The 18,595-nt window shown below is 33.5% G+C and overlaps 1 protein-coding gene across 11 annotated transcripts in view; it reads right to left on the bottom strand.

Annotated features, from left to right (window-relative positions):
- The window catches only part of ARB2A (ARB2 cotranscriptional regulator A), a 432,252-nt gene that overhangs the window by 287,228 nt on the left and 126,429 nt on the right, over window positions 1-18,595 (bottom strand). The gene's annotated exons all lie outside the window — the stretch shown is intronic.

Below are 18,595 nucleotides of genomic sequence, written 5' to 3'. Positions count from 1 at the left end.
CAAAGCATTTTTAGTAAGACAGGAATCTGAGTATACACTAGATATTTTCAGGGGAAAATGGATCCTCAGTAGGCAAGAGAAGGAGCCCTATGAAGTGCTCTAACTTATCCCTGCAAATACTTATGCTAGATATTTCCCTGTGCCTACCCTTGCCAACTATTAGCAAGTACTAATGTTTTATTTCAAAAGATTTTGGACACTCACTGTCTCTCTCTATATTACATATAGACACTTGTAAGTGCACATGCACACACATGCACACACATCTACATGTAACTCCAAAGTATGGTTTGGAATGCTACTGTGTATAGCAAAGACACAGAATCTGTGGTCTAACTTAGACCACGCCAATGATTCTGGGTGTTAGCCAGAGAGTCAGAGTAATGAAGGAGTGGTCCTCTGTGAGATTCCCTGCTGTGAAAGCACTCTTAATAAGAGATACTACGGTGAATGATTAATTTTGATTCTGTAACTCATAACATTTTATGAGTACAGAAATAAAATCCAAGAAACCTACACACTTAAAAAAAAAAGCCTTCAGGATAAATTTTTGAAAATATATCATTTCAATCAATTATGCTCAAGAATTCTTATCTTCAGATGTTAATGTTTCTTTTCAGAGCACCATTCTCCCAAATACAATTCTCAAATGCTTTCAACTGTAGTAGTATAATGCCTTAAAATACTCTTATTATTTTTTCTGAAGTCATGGCATCTAATTGGATAATAATGATATTTGGGACTTTGGGTTCACAAAGATAAAGTTCAGACTCTAATAATTTCAAAACTATGTAAATGAATTATTTAATACTCTCTAGATAAAAGAGACTGTTATTCACACTAGAATATTATTTGTAGTTTGAACATGCCTGGTCACTGTGAAAGTCAAAATTGTGTTAAATTGTTTCTAAGAAAAAAATTCCCTTCTCACATATTTATAAGTACATTAAAACCTGCTGACTGTGTTGGGAAAAAAGTATGCCATTTACATTTTATTTTAATGATATGATTTCTTCCAAATGGTGCTTAGGAAAAAATAGGTATCTTGGTCAATTTTAAATGTGTGCTGTAATTTGCTTATGTTTTGATATTTTGTTTACAATGTGTAGTTAAAATACTCATTTTAAACATTTCTTTTTTAATAGGATAAACTACTGAAAGATAACAAGTCTGAGAATTTTGGGAAAGGCAAATTTTGGGAATGCACAAAATAAGCATTCAATAAATGTTCTGATGCATATAAATTAATGAAAAAAACTAAAGGCTTTTTAAAATTGTATAAGAAACCAGGAGATTAAGGATAATATCTAGACAGGGAATTAGCCCACTTATTTTATTTTCATAGTCATTTTCCAAATAAGTTAAACTATAATGAAAACATTAGTAAATGACTTCACATATTTTAAATGATCATACAAAATACACTGGTGTTATTAAAGCTGTGAGATATAAACCTCATTTTAAGAAAATTAAACATAGTTGATAACTTAATGTCATTTGATAGAAAAAGTCATAATATAAAAGTATTTTGGACTTTACTAACCCTTGAAGTAAATTAAATCGTTTTTCTAAATATACTGCTTTGAGTTTACTATTTTGAGGCATCTGTCTAAAGAGTATTAAATAATACTATCATGTATTAACCTTACTACATTTTACACTATTAGAATTTAATGATAGTTTTTTTTAAGTCAATTTTACAAACAGTTCTAAACAGGTTATTTTCTATTGAACATTAATAAGGTGAGAGCATATTATCTAATAAATACCCATTTTAGGTAGAGAAGTTATTAAAACAAAAGTAGGAGATTTCTAATAAATGTGAGGTGTTATCTCACTTAAAAGAATCATCTTTAGACTTTATAAGGTTACCTTTTTAAAAAGGTAAATTTATTCCTTTTTTTAAAATGTAAGAACTACTATATCAAAAATGAATGAAAAATTTCAGAATTTATCTTCTAAGAATGCTGCTAGAATGTGCAAAATAAGTCTTAAGTTTCAAACCTAAGAATTTGAAAATTTTTCTGACAAAGTGATAAAACAAAAGCTTTTTGAAAGATTTTAACAAAAATTGCTACTCTGATAGAGAAATTGCACATAACGAGTAAAACTCCAAATTTTCCAACATTTTATATTTATGTAACAGAACAATTAAATATCATAAGAAATCATTACTTAATGATACATCACAGGAAATTACGAGCCATGGAAAATATTTAATGGGCACATTAGTATGTTTCTCTTTCCTAAGTGCCACTTCAGTAGAGGACACCAGTTTGTGATTTTTAAAACATAAATACTGTGAAAGAAAGAGTGTATCAAAAATTATAACTTTTAAGTAATACCTGCATTAAATTAATAAAATTGGGTTAAAAAGTATGATTAACTTGTTGATTATTTTTATATTATGAAGGGGTCAGAATTAACAAAGGTAAAAATGGATAATCTTTAAAAATGAAAAACATTAAAAATTCTTGAAGACCCTAAAATATTACACATAGAGACTATTAAAATAATGTTTCCTAAGATCAAGTTCTTCTCATGTTCAATTACAAAACAAACATTTTTACTTCCCCATGACCATCTCTGCCCCCTGCTGCCCATAAATTATAGTCTAATATTTTTAAATAGACTGATTAGGTTAAAACTATAGGAGGTAAAACATACACGCAAAAATTTACTATTTACAAAAGTCTAAAATTACCCTGACAGAAGAAATTTAATAAGGTTTATTTACACCCTATACTAATATTTTCATTTTTTTCTGCGAAATAAACAGTTAAAAATATACCAGGGTCACTCTGCCCAATTTAAAATATAGAATCAAGAACAAAACCAATATAATTCTTTTTCTACTGGATAGTATAAAATAATAGAACTTTTTATTAGTCTTAAAAAAAGGCATTTAAAATTTTTGCAGAGATAGATAATTATCTATGATTAACAAAATGACTAATTCTTAGCTGTACAAATCTAATGCGATAAAAAAATTGATATAAAGAGAACAAGTATTAACTATATGAATTATCAGGAAGTCTGACTTCTTTGCTTTTAAACACATTCAAATATTTGCAACTACACTGACATAGCTGTCAGTGAATATAGTTACATTTATTCTATAACTAGTGATATATATCATTGATTTCACTCATTTATTAAATATTTATATCCAATGAGACTGAACGACAGAAGAAAACACAACTTTGTAGAATACTACAGAGCAGAAAATAAACTAACATAGACATGCTTATTACTTAAAAGTTATTCTTTATTATCTATTCTGTCTTCAATTATATTTCCCAGGGGTGGCAATTATATAAATATGTAATCCTTTATAGGCCTTGAAAAATGCATCTGATAAAAATGACTAGAAAAGGTCAAAATGCTGAAAGAAGTATGAATGCTTTTTAAAATTCAAAAGTATGTTTTTTACAGTATGATTCTAAAAATGTTCAGAAAAATTACTTCCGAACTAATTAAGATGCTTTGAGCTAATATACAAAGATCATTTTATTCGGTATATTACTTAGTTAAAAATAAGTATTTTTCCAGATTGTTTTAAAAAAGAGAATAAGAAACAAAAAAAAACCATAAATGTTTTAATAACAAAAGATCTTAACAATACATATTATCCTACGTTAGTCTTTCACTAGACATATCTGACCTATCAGAAATAGAACACTATAAATACCGCTCAGATATAATATATTTGGTATTGTGACATATAAGTAGCACAAAAGCTCTTTCTTTAATCAAGCAATCATAATTGTCAAGGCATATGCAAAGAATGAGACCTAAAATACAAGTTAACATTTTAAACTACAGGGAAAAAACACATTATTTCATATGCTATGCACTCAAGAAGACATTTCTATTGCAATTTTCTTACTGCTATTGTGACAGGGGAAAAAATTCTAATAGCTTCAGAATCATATATATTCAGCTTTTTTTTAACATCTATAAAACACAGAAACAGCTTAATGTTCATTTCCTACAAGAATCCACATTCAGAAGACAGTTATCAAAATTTACTACATGTGAGGTAAGTAATACTGACAGAGTTCTCTAGCTTAACATTTCCCTTGCATCTTCTGCGTGTTGTTTAACATTACTGTATATTGGAAGAGTGCATTTCTTTTTCTTAGAGTGTGCTGACTTACAGCATTTAGAGCAATATTAAGTTCTCTGTAAGAAGACACAGAGCTTTCTAATGCAGTCTCATAAGATTCAAAGTAGACTTTGCACTATGGAAGTTAAGAATCTAGCAGCAATAATAATAGGTTTTGGAACTACCTAATTTGAAGGTAAAAAGATTCAGAATACTGTAAACTTATATTTGACCCTTTCAACTCTTTTCCATTATAGTAATATATCTGAAGACATTTTTACCAGGATTTCTTTAACCCAAAAAAAGAAAAAAAAAACCCCACTCACTATTATTTGGCTTGGATTATTCTCTTGAGATATTTGTATATATGTTATTGTGGCACTGGCCTCGTGGAAGAAAGAAACCTAACAACTAAACAGGTTGACACAAAACAGGTTGGCACAAGGAAAACGGTCCCCTTTCTACAGTTTAAATTGTTTACTGAGTCAGTCACCTCCACACAAAAATACATTTCATAGAAATCACATGCCTCACAATGTTCTTTTTAATCTGTATCTGACATCTGAGTTATTGTATGTTACTCTTCCCTTTCTTTGATCTTCCTCAGTACTCAGTTCACTGTTAACTGTCCTGGGTGGTCTCCCATCAGGGCTTAGTGGTCAGTACCCCTCTCTATTGGCTGCCTTCTAGTGATTCCTATCAGCTGTATTCTCACATGCGTGTGACAACTTTATTAGCTCACTCAGATTGTGCTTCAGACCATCTCCACAGCACATACACCCTTTCTCAAACAGTCACACTTTTGTAGTTGACTTAGAACAAATAATTATATGAACACTTCAGCTGTTACACTCAATAATAAAGTCGAAATGAAGAGAAATTTCACATTATGTATAAGTCAGGGCTTGGTTTTCATGTTCAGACTAAAAAAATCAATTCCAGATTGATTTTTGTGTATATATGGTTATTGTCAGAGGATTAATTGATGAATTTTTCATTTGATGAGTCAGGTGGAATAAGCTCTGAGGCACTTAGTGAGCAGAATTCTAATTCACTCTGGTTCTTCACACTCTGCAGTAAACTCGTCAATTTTCATATTTCATCATAATTTACTTGTTCTCAAAATATTCAGAATAAGGTTCCAAAGCAAAATAAAAGGTACTGTGAATATCGTTGTGATTATACATTATATGATTAATGTAATCTGGATTTTGAAAATGGATTTATACTTTTTGAAAGATATTAAACCTTTATCTGATTCAATGTGTCTACTTTGACTTTTTATTTCACTATTATCTAAATCTCCACTATATAGCTAGTTTCCATCTGTCTACTGACCTTAAAGAGTTCTGCAAAGCAAATACAGTCACAGTGCAAATGTACCATACTTATAATCAGTGTGAAACTAGACATAAAAGTTATGGATATTTTATTTTCATTCTAAAAAAGCCATAATCCCATGACAAACGCTAAAAATCCTAAATAAAATGTTTCCAAAGAAAAATTACATGTGTTTTATTGATCGAACAACACAGTTTTCTAAAAAACTGATTTAGAATTTCATCATATGCTTTCAAGTGTGTCACAAGAATAAAGAGAAAAAAGAATCTTCATATTTCTTACTTGACATAATATTTTAGAATGTAGCTGTGTTTTCCAAAGGTAATCTGCCATACCTCTAAGATCTTTTATGCAAGAATTTTTCGTGTAAAGCAAGATAGTTTTAAAAAGAGAGACTGCGTAAACATTATTAGCTTTGAATATGTATCCAAACTGTCATAACTATACCAAAGTTCTTTAAAAGATCACTTTCTTCTCTCTCTGGAATTTGCATGTATGTTATTTTTTCCAATAATGTCTTTCCACCTTTATTATTTTCCCCATATTTTCCTTTTTTGCCGGCACTTTTTTCCTGGTGTTAAGTCCTTGCCTTAATTCTGAGGCTGATGAGAGCAGATGCGGTTGACTGCTCTGACTCCCCACACTTAATTTTCTTTGGAAGGTCTGATATGTAGAGCACCCATAGTCAAAAAGGCCAGAACAGCCTCCTTTCCTGAGTTTAAACTAATCAATGAGATTTTCAGTCGACCAGGAGAAAAATCAGTTATGATGTTCTCAGTCTCCCAGTGCTGTGAACTGTCTTCACAAAACTATCAGCATCAAGGATAGGGAGCAAGGGGTCATGTTCAACTAAGACTAATATAACCTCCTACTTCTCTATTCTTGCAAGCCTCTCCTTTTCTACCTCTATGACCTTGTCACTTTCCTTCATTACTTTGTTCTCCTCAGATACTAGAGCCAATAACGATAGCAGCTGCACAAGAGAATAGCTTGGAGCATGAGCCAAATGAAATTGATTCTAAGTCAGTTTTACTAGCCTATCTCCCAACTCCTTAGAAATGAATAAAAGGGAGTCTGGATTATTTGAGCACTAACCTTGTCCCAGGTTCAGAACTCTCGCTCAAAAATCAGACTCATATGAGCTACAGCATGAAGGCCTGATAAAATTTCCAGACAATACAACTTTTCTATTTACTCCAAGTAGCTTTCTTTTGGTTAATTCACACCAGTTTCTTTATATTCACTTTTAAGCCTATACAGCAAACTAAAGTTTATGGTTGCCAGTTCAATATTAACTTCTACAAATATTATGCCAAAGCCTAATACATAGGAGCAATATTCCTTAAAATTATTACAGTGAATAAATTATAACATTAAATAATTTTAATCCTATCAACCTAGTACAAAAATTAGTTTAATTAATAATACACTGGAAACAGCTTGGTTTCAGAGGGTGGAACAAGTACCAAATCACATTCTCAGAATCAATCTGCATAAAATACCTCCTCTCTCTAAGCAAGAATGTCCCCCCAAGACAGAAGATTCCCATTATAAGGCTGACAATCCCATTAATTTAGACTACTCTTCTTACTCAAGATGGTAAAGGAAGTCAAAGCTGATAATCTAAAATCTGATAAATCTGCTATGTCTCACCAGCTGTCATAAAAGGTATAACTAATGGTCAGGTAGGGTTTGGAAACCTGTGGATTTTACTTGTTAGTACCACTTTAATTTCTGTTACCATGGCTAATATAGAGCTATGAGGACTCTCTAAGAAAATAATGTTGTGAAAGTGAATAAAAGGACCGGAAAATAAGACACTGAATTTGCCCTTAAATCATAGTAACCTATGATGCAACGAAAATGTTTTTACGGTTCAACAAGGTTGAAAGCATGAGTAAGAATCCATATTTTTTATTATTAATTAAATTGTGTGCAGTTATACTTTGAAATACCACATCCAAAGCAGTAACTACCTCAACAAAATAAATAATTTTTGTAAGTGTTTGATTAAATAGTGAGAGAATACACATAGACTGAATTTGAAATTACTTAACTTACTTGAAAACACATTTGGAGGGACTGAGTAAAGTACTTAAATTATTAAACCACTGGAATAAGATACGATATATTGTCAGAAATATGGAAAAGAGGAATCATGGATCATAGTTCCTTTTATCTCTGGAATACTAAATAAATTTATACCCTAGATCATGAATGAAATGAATTTCATAATTTCTACATAAAATGATCTATATAGAAACTCATTGATACGGCATAGCTGATGGTATTCTGAATAACTTAGGGTTAACCTTTTAAATCCAAACTTTCATTTTAACTGGTAAAAATCTAAAATGCATTACCTCCCTCAGTAAATGAGATAATCTAATTCTGCCTCAATAACTGGGGTCATCATTACTGAACATTAAGTAAATTAATCCACTATGTTATAAACATGAATGGTATGAGATACTGGACGAATATGCTGGAGGCCAAGGGCATCTTATGAAATTTGTTTTCTTGGTGTTTACCTATTTCTCATAAAAGTATAAAGTAGGAATAAAAACTAGAAAGATACCCTATAACAAGACATGGTTACCATTTATAGTTCATCATTTACTCAATTAGCAAATTTCTCTTCATATGCTCTCCTGCCTTCAATAACATTGTCTTCCATACTTTATCAACAACCATGAGTTTTTCAGTTGCATTCAAAAGCTTCCTCTATTTGTACTGGAAAACCAAGCAACCATGCTCGTCACTGGTTTGATTACCTTCATGAGGTAATACTGCCATCTTGTGGACTTAAAAACATTCCTGGTAAAGAATATCAAAGGCAGGTTGCATTTTCCTAACTACAGGCATAAATAGGTATTACTTCTGAGTATAATGAAGTGTGGGACACTTGAGTACGCCAGATAATCAGGGTTTTACTCTACACTGGTCAGAGACTTTTACCTCATCATATAATTAATCTATTCATGATAAAACTCTTGGTTGAACCAAGTAATCGCAAAGGTGGTATCTAGTGGCTCCCAAACATAAGTTCATAGAGTTTCAAAGAAGTTTTCATGGATATATGAGAGTGAAGAAGAAATGAGAAAAAGATAATGTAATAATTTTCATACAAATCTATGAAATCCAAACATCTGAAAACTACTAACATAAGTAATAAATATGGTCTTGAAAAATGAGCTATCGTTATGATTTTATTAACTTTCTATTCCATTCCCTAAACCTTCAATTAATCTGTGCATATCAGGCATGTCAAATATGGACTTTAAAAGAGAATGATGATGATATTGAGGAAAAATGCTTCACACTGGGCTGCAGTATCATGATAGGACTCTATTTTAGAAGCATCCCAGAAGGAAGATTTAGGAAACCAGTATGATGAGAAAGAGCTCTACCATGGTTGGATTACATTTTTATTTGACATTTGTTTGCAATACACATGTCCCTTTACTAGTGTTCTCAACATATGCAATATTCCCAAGTACAGGGAGCTGTGCTGGGTACTTTACATTAAAGTTGACATATAGGTGTTATCCCTGTTTCGCAGATAGGAAACTATTCATCGGTCTTTACTGTAGGTAGTGCCACATACTATTAAAAATAACTTAATTTATCCTTGTGAGTAAGAGCACTAAATATTATTAGATGGACACATTTCCCTTCTATCGTTGTGAATTTTGAGAAAAAAACTGATAGTGTATAAGCATGAAAAACAGGCAGAAGCAAACCTTCAACCAGAAGAATTTTATCAGGGCAATAACTAAATGAGAAATAGAAACTAAGAATTATTACTTAAATGCATTTTGGCATTTAGTTATATGCCAAATAAAAAGCAAAGATGCTATCATCAACTATACATTTAAATTTAAAGAAAGTATGAAATGCATATTTACAATGTTTTAAAACAGTGACTAATATTATGTACTGCCTATGCTCTACTAAGTTTAATAAGGCAATTTAAATAGTATTTTCAACTGATGGTATTTATGTTTTTTAAAAAATGACCTATTTCAAGTGTAGTGTGAAGCAAAAGTAAGAGCACATTAGGTTAGTGCTAAAAGTCATGTTTTGTTCCACTGGTTTGTAATTCCAAGAGTCTCTGTCTTGGCTTCTTCCAGCTCTGATATCAGATGGCTAATACAAATTATAAGCTTTACACCCAGAGCCCCCTAACTGCTATACTTTCCTAACGTAAGTTAGTCCCAGCAAGCTAGAGGAAACATTCCATCCAATGTGTGTCTTATAAGCACTCAAAACCCTCTACTCTAAGCAGATCCTGAAGGAACATTAATTCAGGGAATTTCTTTACTGAATATTTGAAATATTCATGGTAAAGGCCTTGAAAGATAAATACAGGTAGTAACAAGGACAAGTAGTAGCAGCGAGTGAAATTTTACAAAGAAAAGTATGAAAAAAAGTATATTAGGGAATATTAGAGTAGAAGAAAGGTAAAAACCATAAGCATTTTGACCATTCCATTTGTAGCATAAATGAAAATTGAGAATTAGGGGACTTCCCTGGTGGCGCAGTGGTTAAGAATCCGCCTGCCAATGCAGGGGACACAGGTTCGATCCCTGGTCTGGGAAGATCCCACATGCCGTGGAGCAACTAAGCCCATGTGCCACAAATACTGAGCCTGCGCTCTAGGGCCCGTGAGCCACAACTACTGAGCCTGCGTACTGCAACTACTGAAGCCTGCGCGCCTAGAGCCTGTGCTCTGCAACGAGAAGCCACCGCAAGGAGAAGCCTGCGCACCACAACGAAGAGTAGCCCCCGCTCGCCACAACTAGAGAAAGCCCGCGCACAGCAATGAAGACCCAATGCAGCCAAAAATCAATCTATAAATAAATTAAATTTTTTTTAAAAATTGAGAATTAGGACTTACAAATGTATCCTTTCCCTTCTTGGGATCAGTGTTCAAGAAATTCATTCTATTCATTCTTTCACTTAAAATATTTACTGAATGTAGACTACAGGCCAGGCATAGAGGTACTGGGCAGGGATAGTGAATAAGACAGACATAGCCCTTGCCCTCATAGCAGAGAGCAGACAATTACAGATGTGAAAATCACTTCAAAGGAGAAATAAATGTGTCATAAGAACATACAACAGGGGTTAACTTAGGGGGTACTGGAAGGAGGTGGGAAGGTTTCCCTACAGAACTGACATTTAAGCTGAGACCTTAAGGTTGGAGAGACTAAAACACAGGGAGATAGAGGGAGGGTAGCTTGAAAGAGTCTAAAAATCAGGTAATCAGTATGCATAAGAGCAACAGAAAGCTACAGAAGGGTTTGACCAAATATGTGTCTTCAAAGATCATTCTGGCTGCTAAGTGGAGTTGGACTAAAAAGGGATGAGTATGGACGTGGAGTCACGTTATAAGACAAACGTACTAGCCCATGTGAGAGACAGTGGTGGCTTTGATTATGGTGTAAATGAACAAGAGATGAATCGGACACATTTAAGAAGTAGAAGTGACAAATTTTGGTGACCTTACATGTGGAGAGTAAGGCAATAGAAGATGCCTAGGTTTTTGACATGGGTTGTGGTGAGGATGTTGCCATTTACAGAGACAGAGAACATAGGGAAACACGTTTATAAGGGAGGGAGTAAAGGGAGCAATGTGTTTACTCTGGGTCACATCAGTGTAAAGGAGTCAATGAGAGATCCAAGGAGAGTTGTTGGCATTTGGAGATCTGGGTCTAGACTTCAGAAGAATGGTTTGGGGTAGGGATTTATATTTGGGAGCTTTAAATGAATCAGTGATAGCTGAAGTCATGAAGTAGAAGATATTGCCTAGAGAGAGAATGTGAGGTAAGAAGCGAGTCTACAACAGAATGGTGAAAATGTCCAATATCTTAAAAGCAGGTACAAAAGGAGCTAACAAAAGAGGCTGTGAAGGATTAGCCAAAACGACAGTCTGCCGTGGAGAATACTCTGTCGAAGGTTTTCTGGTGCCATGCTCAAATATGTTTTATCCTATTAAAGTGATGTCATTAGACACACTTCCTCATTAAAGAAACAATGAGCTAATCTGTATTTTTGAACTGTTATTTTGAATGGCCATAGCAATGTGCTTAATGTAAATCTGAAGTTAGCTATATTATTATTATAAGTGAATAATCCACATTATCTCATTTAATCTTCATTAATCACAACAAAATTATAACAAAGGTATTCATGTCATCTCCATTTCCTAATACACCTCAGAGAAGTTAAGTAACTTGCTCTAGGGCATATTAGCTAGGGCCAGCATTTGACTGTGAGTTTGTCCAACTCCAAATTTTAACCCCTACTGACTTCCCCAGTAATAATGTTGCAATTCACTCCAACAGCACATTATAGTTTGGCATATATCATCTCATTTAATCCCTGAATAACTCTGTGAAAGGGCATTACCCCCATTTTACATATAGGAAAATGGATTCAGAAAGGTCATTTATCATGATTCACATAGCTAGGAGATAAGGAGAAATGGGAAGCCAGGTCATTTCATTTCAAGTCCAATGCATTTTCTAGTATATAGTGACTGTGTTCTACAAAAAATATCAACAACCCATACCATGTTTTCTCGTTTCACTTAATTCATTTACCAAATATGAGTGATTATTATGTATACAATGTATCATTACTGTAAAAAAAAAAGTATTCCTGTTCTTTTTTCAACATAAAAAAACAGTGGTTCTTTCACCATCTTTCTGTCCCATTTCCCTCCACCGGCCCCCAGATGAGTTTGCTTCCCAAAGTCTCAGCCCTTAGATGTCCTCTTGCTATATTCTCTCCTCAGCCACATTTATGGTTTTAACTTGTTCCTTTTTGTTAATGATTCCCTGGCTATCTGGTCCCAACTTCACACCTGTTTACTACTTTCTTTTGTTTGAATGCTTACAGATAATCTCCTTTATAGGTATTTTTCTATTTTCTTAAACCAAACCAAATTTGGTTAAATTTCCAGTGTATACTCAAAGCAATAATCCGCCTTTTCAATTTTTGTCACCAATAACACCAGTGTCCTGCTCTGTACCAAACTCCCAACCAAAAAAAAAAAAAAAGTTAGAATTACAGAAAGGAAGTAGTAAGGGGAAACTGTGCACGTGTGTGTGGAAAGGAGTAGAGATGGTGTCCACTTATCAGATATGTGACCCTGAGCAAGTCTTTTTAACTCTATAAAATGAAGGGTTAGACTAGATATTAAGTTCTTCTGTATTTAAAACTCTACCTTCTTTGGTTCTCCTACTGCTTCCTATTTGCAGTCACTAAGTAACAAAAATTCTTTCTTTCCCAATTTCTCTGAATTCTCTCCTGATTCTCTAAAACAGCTATTCTTAACCTGGCTGCATATTGTGATCACCTGGGATGCTTTAAAATACACTGATGTCCTGCTTGCCTCCATTCTCCCAGAGATCCTGACGTAATTAGTCTAAGGTACAGGTTGAGCTGAGGGCAATAGTTCCTAAACTTTGCTGCACATTAGAATCACCTGGGAAACATGCAACACTCCAAATTCAATCTCACTGTCTGGGGGTGGGTGCCAGGAATCATTATTTTTCAAAAATTCCTCAAGTAATTCAATATCAGCAAAGTATGGGAGAAAACAGAAGGAAGTCTGAAGCAGCAGCCATGTTTAAGGTATTTCAATTTATTTCAACTGAGTAAGAATTTAATCCCATACATTTTGGGGAGATGGGATGGGGGGAGTTGAATTTAGGATCTAAAGTCCTTTATATATTTACATAAAAATTCTAAAAATTTTATACAGAGTTGGTAATTATCTGTTTAATACTTTGCCTTACTTGTAAATGGCACTCAAAAAATTCAATTAGATTTACTGCCAAGTTTGTAGAAGAAAGATAGACAAATTTAAAATTTTATTATTTTAGCATATTTTATTAAGATGGCTTAGCAAACATTTTTTAAATTTATAAAGTGGTAGTGTAGTTTTTATTTCATTGTAGAATAAGGTAAGGAAACCATGAAGGGAAATTAATTTTTATGGTGACAACTGAGAGAATGGTACTATATCTTTGGCAATTATGATTGGCAATCACTTGTAGCCCACCTAATGATATAGCATTGTAAGTTCAAGTTATTAGTTTAAATATTAGTATAATTCCTGGTCTTTGTCAATCTTTTTATGTTTATCCTGCCCAGAGCACTCCAATTTCTATTAGGTGCCCTAAACTGCTGGAACTACAATGAGGTAAATAAACATTTACATTATCTGTCCTTTTCCTCCTTTTTACTTGTAAGAAGGTGGGGAGAAGTAAAGAATCCTGCCTCTTTCAAATGTAATTTCCTTTTTTAGGAAGTAGAATAAAAGTCTCATTTAAATGTCTTTACTTAGAAAGACCCTCGTCTGGACAAAAGGAATAAGGTCTGAATTGAATATATTCACAAAATGATGATGATGAGCTTACTTTTCATATATCTAAATCTTCAAATATATATTTGTTTTTTTTTTTTTTCTTCTTGAGACCTTCTGGAAGGAAAAACTGTGAATGTATATGACATGCAATATATTAGATCAATTAAAATAAAAAATTCACAGGATTCTCTATCGCTTGAATGAAGAGTAAAAAACATGTTTCAGTATAGTCTCCTTGAGGGGTTGTATTTGGATCGCTTTTGGATCCCGGTTTGGCACACAGTTTGCATACTTAGAGCAGTAATAAAGACTGAGTGCTACCTCAGTCCAATTTCTATTAGGTGCTCTATTAGGGCACCTAATAGAAATTGGAGTGCTCTGGGCAGGATAAATTCAGTAATAAAGACTGAGTGCTGGTGTGCCGTAAATAATTTACGTGGATTATTTCGCTTAACTTCACTTCGAGCCTGAGAGCTGGTACTCACCCCTTTTCAGATGAAGTTTAGCAAGGCTGAGTAATTAAAACTGAAAATATATGTAGATCATAATTTTGTTTGGTGGAATAAAAAATAAATATAGGTATATACATATAAATATATACATTAATATCTATATAGCTTTAGGGAAAAAATTAGAAGGATATCCATCAAATTGTTAATCAAGATTACCTCTGGCATGGGATAAGAGTGGGAGCAGAAACTTTCATTTCTTATTTTTTTAATTGCAGGGACTGTGTGTAATTTTTTTCCTTTTAGTGTTTTTTAGCATTTTGTCAAGTAACTTTTTAAAAGTGAAAAGAAATAAAGAACATGGTTACCTATCTGAATGTACATATAGGCAAACACGGAAAGACATATAGATGGCCAACTGGCATGTAAACAAGATGCTCAACATCACTAATTATTAGAGAAATGCAAATCAAAACTACAATGAGGTTATCACCTCACACGGATGGCCAGTCAGAATGGCCATCATCAAAAAGTCTATAAATAATAAATGCTGGAGAGAGTGTGGAGAAAAAGGAACCCTCCTACACTGCTGGTGGGAAATTGGTGCAACCACTATGGAAAACAGTATGGGGGTGCCTTAAAAATCTAAAAATAGAGTTGCCATATGATCCAGCAATCCCATTCCTGGGCCTATATCTGGACAAAACTCTAATTCAAAAAGATACATGCACCCCAATGTTCACAGCAGCACTATTTACAATAGACAAGACACGGAAGCAACCTAAGTGTCCATCAACAGATGAATGGATAAAGAAGATGTGGTACATATATACAATGGAATACCACTCAGCCATAAAAAAGAATGAAATAATGCCATTTGCAGCAACGTGGATGGACCTAGAGATCATCATCCTAAGTGAAGTAAGTCAGACAGAGAAAGACAAATATCATATGATATCGCTTACATGTGGAATCTAAAAAAAAAAAATGATACAAATGAACTTATTTACAAAACAGAAATAGACTCAGAGACATAGAAAACAAACTTACGGTTACCAAAGGGGGAAGGGGGGAAGGGATAATTAGGAGTTTGGGATTAAAATATACACACTACTACATATAAAATAGATAACCAACAATGACCTATTGTACAGCACAGGGAACTATACTCAATTTCTTGTAATAACCTATAATGGAAAAGAATTTTTAAAAGTGTATATAAAATTGAATCACTTTGCTATGATTCACACAACATTGTAAATCAACTATATTTCAATAAAAATTTTTTAAAAAGTGAAACATGGAATGTTATAAAAGTTTATCTATGTGATATGTACTCATAAGGAAACATACAGAAGTTTATGAACCAATGTTACTAAAAGGGAAAGAGAGAGGAAAAGAAAGAAAGAAGGTGGAAAGTTTTGAGCAATGAAACAACATGATCAAATTTGTGTTTTCTTGGGAAGTTTAATCATGCAGGAAAAGTTATGACTATATGAAGGCACAGAAAGTAGACAGAACACTATTTGGATAGACCAGGTGTGAGGTGAGGTCTTCACAGAATCTAGATTATTCTACTTGTTGATACACGATAAAATTCTAACATGTTTTCATCAATCACAGATTAAAAAATACTAACAAATCCTTAGGGGGGGAAAATGAAAAGAATAAACAGAGGGTATGAGGAAGAGAAGGAGGGAGCAAAAGAAAAGTTAAATAACTGGTCTGTTTTACACAGAAACTTACTGGTAAACTCAAGATGTAATGCCCAAATTTTTACCTATTATATGCCACTGCCTTCTTGTACTCCCTCAGGAGATGTATACTGAGTGGATTGCCAGAAAAATGAATATGAATCTTTTTAATGAAGATTGATACATGGGTTATTTGGACCACTGCTTACAGAAAATGGCAGAGAAAGTCCCAATTGATAATCCACTGAAAAAGCTTCTAATATCACCAAGAGTTGGGGAATCTCATAAACCAACAATTACTTTATTTGCCAATATGTATATATTCCCAACAGTTGTTTTCAGGATGGCAGAAGAAGATATTGAGAAAGAAAACCAAGAGATAGAAACAATTAGGTAAGAGTGAGCAGATCCATAACACAGTCAAGTGTTGAAAACCTTGTTCCGTGGCTCTACCCAGAGGGTTTAGCTTGGGGGGAAGACAGGGAAGGGAACACGTATCTCAAAAATAGGGTGGGCACGCAACATTGTTAAAGTACTAAATCATATAGGCTTCTAAGAAGACCTCTGCTTTTCCCCAGTCCACTTCAGCTCATTAAGAGAAATTACTTAATCACCACACATACACATAGTCTGTTCTGCGCTTTCAAAGAGTGTTTAATGAATGTAGACCTTGAGTGTTGTCAAATGTAAAATTGGCTCTGAATGTTTCTCCTGAATGTTTAATTATCACTAGAGTAAGGTGACCCACCTTACATTAGCAATAACTAAAGAATTTCCAAGTTTTTCAAAAGATACACTCATTTAAAGAAAGAATGCTTAGAATGCATTTCCCCCAGGGAATAGCAAATTTTAGATTGCTATAAATTGTAATATCTTATTCTATTCATATCTGTTAGTTATAATATTGATCACTAAAAGACACCTAGATCACAGAAGATATCTGATATTACGATACATGACATAATAATTTGCTACTTCTTCCTTAATATGTCATATACATACAGTATTGTACTAAACTGTGATGTTAAGAAATTGTCTTAAAAACCTTGGAGAATGAGAAACTTACAGTTTTATTTAAAGTATCCAAATTGAAGCTGCAGTAAATAAAACATGTCTAAATGAATCACACTGGGTGAACAATGACCAGAACATATAAGTATTACAAAATGTGTTTACATTTCCCCTGACATGTTAAGACAGATTAGTTTAGGGTTCCCAGGTTCAGGCAACTGAAGTGACTTTCCTATGTCATATAGCTATTTAAATGGTGGTACCTGCGGTATAGTAAAAATGGCTACAAAATCTTTGGCTACAAAATCTTCGGGGGTCTAAGTCGCGTCATCTTGAATCTGGGCTGACTTGTGCCTGCTTTGACCAAAAGAGTATGATGAAAGCGACACTCTGCCAGTTCCATGCCTAACTTTTAAGAGGACTGGCAGTTTCTGCATTCTTCCTTATGTGAGCCATCATGTATGAAGTATGAATACCTGGAGACCGCCATGCCACGAGATATTAAAAGATCAGCATTATTACTTAAAGGACCAATTTTCTAACTATTAAACTATATCACATTTAAAGCACTTTTAACTTTCATGATACTCCAGCAGAATGAAAAGTTCCATAAGAGCTGGGATTTGGGACTATTCACTGATATATCCCCATTATCTACAACAGTGCTTCGTGCATATATATATGTTTGTGTGTGTGTGTGTGTGTGTGTGTGTGTGTGTGTGTGTATGTATATGTATATATTTATGATGCTCAAATAAATGTTAAATGAATGAATAAGTATTTTACAAATAAGTATTAGGAAAAAAAGCTCAACTTATCTCTTACCACTTAAGAAGAAAAATATATCTCCAATGTAGCTGGTAGAAAAATAATCTCAAGATAAGACAAAGTAAAATTTGAAGAAGAGCCCTAATCTTATTGCACTAATGAAAGGTTTACACTATTAAAGACCAGCTTTTCTGATTTCCCAAGTATCTTTACTTTCTTCCTTTTCATTATAGAATCAGTTTCATGATTATCTGAGTGGAGACATCAATTTTCTTAATAAGCACAACTTAACGATATTAAGTTTTAGATCTCAGTACAAGAATACAGAATGCAATACACTGAAAATATCTTTCATTTGCCAAGCCATGCCTGCATACTCCATGAACAGACAAGATTTTTTTCCTGCCTCAGACACTCAATTTTCAATACTCAAGTATAATTTTAATATGCCTTATACACTGGCAAATATGGCATATTTAAACTTTCTTTCTGAAGAAAATAAGAAAGTGTTTTCTTTTGCTCTCATTCTTGTGCGTTTATCTAGGTGCTTCACGTAGCAAAACTCTCTTCTGCAAAAATTCACTGTGGATTTATGGTTCACTCCAGATGGGCTGTGGTGGATGTGATAAAATGCAAATGTGGGTTTTTTCAATGCTAATTCTTCAAGAAAGAAGCCAATCCTAAGGCAGGGTGTATGGAGCAAATGAGGATATTAACAACATGTGGCTTGAACCAAGATTCTTTTTTTTAAGTACTAACAAGCTTCTAGTTCAAAGGAACTCTATTAGCCCAGGTAGGCATGTGACAGGCCAAGGGAGAAGCTGCAGAAGAGAATAAATGTAAA

The sequence above is a fragment of the Balaenoptera physalus genome (genome assembly GCF_965194825.1).
Source record: "Balaenoptera physalus genome assembly, chromosome: 3".
Classification (NCBI taxonomy): Eukaryota; Metazoa; Chordata; class Mammalia; order Artiodactyla; family Balaenopteridae; genus Balaenoptera; species Balaenoptera physalus.
Note: the sequence above shows the minus strand (reverse complement) of the source record. Positions and strands in the feature narration are given on the sequence as shown.